The 4,322-nt window shown below is 25.2% G+C and overlaps 1 protein-coding gene across 1 annotated transcript in view; it reads left to right on the forward strand.

Annotated features, from left to right (window-relative positions):
* Positions 1-4,322, forward strand: part of LOC111683328 — a 97,503-nt gene that overhangs the window by 70,650 nt on the left and 22,531 nt on the right. The window lies entirely within an intron of this gene.

The following is a 4,322-nucleotide window of genomic DNA, read 5'->3' on the forward strand; positions in this document are numbered from 1 at the left end:
ATGGGTTTAGTGAAATAGGTCGATAGGAAGATATACTAATTTTGTTACCTTCAGGTTTTAGTATGGGAATTATTAAACTGTTTTTATATATTTGCGGAACATACTTATAATTTTGTTACCTTCAGGTTTTAGTATGGGAATTATTAAACTGCTTTTATATATTTGCGGAACATACTTATCCATTATTTGTTTATTAAAAGGAATTTTTATATGGATTTTTTATTTGGATTATTTCGACATATTTACATATTTATTTAAAACTTTTAAAATTAAAATTAGAATCTGAACTTAAGCATTCATAAATCTCTAAACATTTTAAATCTAAAAAATTGTTCATAGATTCATTTGTTACAATATACTTCTCTATGTCTTTAAACGTTGTTATGATATTTTTTGTTTAGTATCTCCATCTTTGTGACTACTGGATCCGAGGGCAGCAATAAACAATTCATTAAATCTTTATTTGTATGTGATTGTGATGTTTTTTTTAATTTTTAGCACAAATTAGATCCATTTATTATATCTGTCTATATATCTCTCTATATTTATATTTATATATCTATTTATAATTTTAAGTAATGTTTCAATTTGTTTGCAATATTAATGTAATCCATAGGACAATGTTTTCTATTTTAATAAAATAAATAAATATTAGTTTGTGGCCATACCTAATAAATGAAAGGGTATGTTTATTTTTTTTAATATTATTTTTGTTACTTGAGTTTTTATTAAAAATATTTCATTGATATTTTACTATCTATTCAATTTAAATTAAATTTGTTACTATCGAAAATATTACTTTTCTAACAAAATTATCAAAAATGAAATTTAAAAGAAATATTTTTTCTTCAAGGTTGTGGTAAAAAATTGGTAAATTTTCAATTTCAATAAATAACTGTATTAACTTTAAAAAACAAAATAAAAACTACATTTTATATACTTTTGTTATATCATCCATTAAATTTTGTAAAGGATTTTAATAGGCAAGAGTATTTTACATTTTTTTTAAATTAACACATATACTTTGTTATCAGAAACTCAAAACAAAAATCTATTTTTCCAAAATACAGACTTATAATAATTTTTTTACTAAAGCTATCTGTAATCAGCATTTTTCATCTTAAAATAACTTGATATAATAATTGACTTTAGAGTCCTTTTTTGATGACGAATAGTGTTATATCATTAAAATTTTTGTAGCTTAAAGAAATGCCAAAATCGAACGAAAAGTATCTCAAGTGCTTAAGAAAATCCGAAGAAACTTTTAGGTGGCTATAATGTACTTAAGTGCATTTAATACAATTTAGCGCCACTTGCATATTTATGTGTCACACGTAATAAAAAAATATATATTTCATAATATTTTATCGAAATAAGTTAATTAACTTTTTCTTTTTTCTTTGTGTACAATAAACAAACAACTGATTCTATACGGAATTTGCGGTCAACTCTCTAGTTTGTCACATAAGTTTTATATGTATTAACACAGTTGCTTAAGCTGACTTAAACTAGTGTATGCATATTATAGTTAGGCTTTTATGTTTGGTTAAGTTAAATACAAAGTAAATAAACTGAATACAGTTTAGTTTTGTACATACGATAACTATGTATATAAACTAGGGTTTACAAAGGTTTTTTAATTATAATAGAAGAAAAATGGTAAAATATTACAATACTTCATTTTATATAAAATCCTTAACCACTAGAGTGCCAAAGCCCACTGGGTATATCTAGTACATATATAGATAGTGTGGTTCCTGTATAAAATAGTTTGTAGCAAGTTAGAGTGCTATCAGCTTTTTTTATTTACCTAATACTAGCTATAACCAGTGTGATTTGCTACCCTAAAAAATGTACATATTGATCCCAAATTGTTTATGCAAAATTTTAGGATTTTTGGTAATGTTTTTCGTGCAAAATGTGAAGAAACCAGCTCTATTAGTTTCCTATAAACAAATTTTTGTAAATTTTATTCATATGGGAGGTGCAACGCAAATCATTGGTAGTCGGACACTTAATTTGCCAAATTGTTTACATGGAAGATCTTTGTGTAAAATTTTAAAATTCTAACTCAAACAGTTTCCTAGATTGGCAAATTTTTGTATTTAATTCATATGGGAGATGCCACACCCATTATGTTGAAAAATATTCTTATGGGTATCGCGTTATTCATACTAAATTTGAGAACTCTAACTTTTGTAGTTTAGATGTTTTTGTATGGGTTTTATTTTGGAATGCTTTAATCCTTCAACGAATTAACAAAAATAATATTATAATTAATATTGAATATACATACTTTTGTATTTATAGAAATTACCTGTTATACTTTAGGAAGCAATAAAAAAAGGATTCTCTTATGCTTAACACATTTCCCACCAAAGTCCATTTTGTAAAAAGTACATTAAATTAGAATAACTAAATCCAAAGCTATATGAAAAGTAATAAAAAAGGTGGTTTTAAAAATATTTGATTTTAATATTAAATATCTTATATGGGCAATTTCGTGTCAAGTGGCCCAAGTCAAAAATCATTTATGTATAAAACAGTAGTATTAATTTGAATATAATTATTCCAGGTAGCGTCTGAATACTTTAAGTAAAAATTTTAATGTTTAATGTTGTTTTTGTTACGATAATGAAATACAAATAAATGCATAAAGTTATCATATGTTATCTAAAAACAGGACATAAACGTGCAAACAGTTTAAAAGATATTTAAAGTTAAGATTTAACTCTAATAAATGTTTATGAAATGAAAGCAGAAACGTACAATTTGAAATATCTTTAGATGCTTATAACTCTTAAACCAATTAAAAGAGAGACATAATTTAAAATAAAAACATTTTTAATTAAACATATTAGACATTAAAAATTATGCAAATGGAAGAGTTGTTAACTTATTCCTAAAATAGTTTTTTAATGTTAATTACCAATTAACAAAACATTCAATGAATAATTAAAACTGAACATGACAAGACAAAACAAAACTGAACTTAGCAAAATTCCTGCATTATTTATTTTTTTTTTTTCGCGCTTTTGCTATATATTATATTTTTGTTATTGTTAAAACAATAACAAAAACACTGTATATAGAAAAAGATGTACACGTGTGTGTGTAGATATATTTGGTTTTATTCAGCTGTGTATTTGTTTGTATGTTTGGAATCCAAACATACAAAAAATACAGAGCAAAAAAATATGATTTGCATTTTTTGTTAAAATAAAAAAATTTTCCCTTTTGTTTTGCAAATATATTTTTTAATGAATAGAAAAAAGTATTTAAAACGTTTTCAATTATATGAGAGTAGATTGTGAGTTATTGTATAATAATTTTTATGCGAATAATGTAAGTTTGAAATTTAAAACTAACACAAATTTTTTTCAAGTGCTTTTTAAAACATTTTTTTTACAATAAACAAAAACAAAATCTACGTCTTGTCAATGTTTACCAGCAATGAATCAGAGGTCGAAGTCGACCGGCTTCGAGTCTTAGCTTAGCCGCCGCCGAACTATATTTAGTTGCTTAAGCCGCCGCCGAAACATTCGGCTTAAATCGACTCAAATTTTTTTAATGTTTTTATTAACTAGACTGTAAGATCAATTATGTTTAAAATACACTATGGTGAAGGGTATATAAGATTCGGCACAGCCGAATATAGCACTCTTACTTGTTTTAATTCTTGCTATCATCCGGAAGTAATCTAAACGTATACTTCCAGACGGAGAAACTAGAAATCAATATATTTTGTTTTTGTAAAATGTGTCCCCTTTTAAAGAAATACCTTATAATTTTTTTGTGAACAATATTTAAGGTACCAACACAGTTCAAAAAAAAACAAAAAACTTTATTAATAATAAATTCGTTTTCCGGAAAGATGTACATTTGTACGGGAGGTATTTGTAATAGTGGACCGATTCCGCCAATTTTCAACAGGAATAAAACTCTTGTATAGGAAAAAATGTTAAATGATTTCCATGGATTCAAATTGTATAGTTTTTGTCAAAATGAAATTAGAATATGTAAAAAATTAACAATTGTTCAGATTTTTTTTTAATTTTTGATTGATAACATTTCTGGATATGAACCGATTTTGCTCAAACTGCCTAGGACAATAAAAAATATATTGAGGGAATTTCGTAAATTTTTGTTTTTGTATTCATTTATTTGTTGTGCATCTAAGTACATACATGTATCTGAGAAATATGTATAAAAGTTATAAAAAAACAAGTAAGAGTTCTATATTCGGCTGTGCCGAATCTTATATACCCTTCACCATGATGTGTTTAAAGCCTTTTGTACCTTTTGAAGAACGAAAAAGTACC

Source organism: Lucilia cuprina, chromosome X (genome assembly GCF_022045245.1).
Source record: "Lucilia cuprina isolate Lc7/37 chromosome X, ASM2204524v1, whole genome shotgun sequence".
Classification (NCBI taxonomy): domain Eukaryota; kingdom Metazoa; phylum Arthropoda; class Insecta; order Diptera; family Calliphoridae; genus Lucilia; species Lucilia cuprina.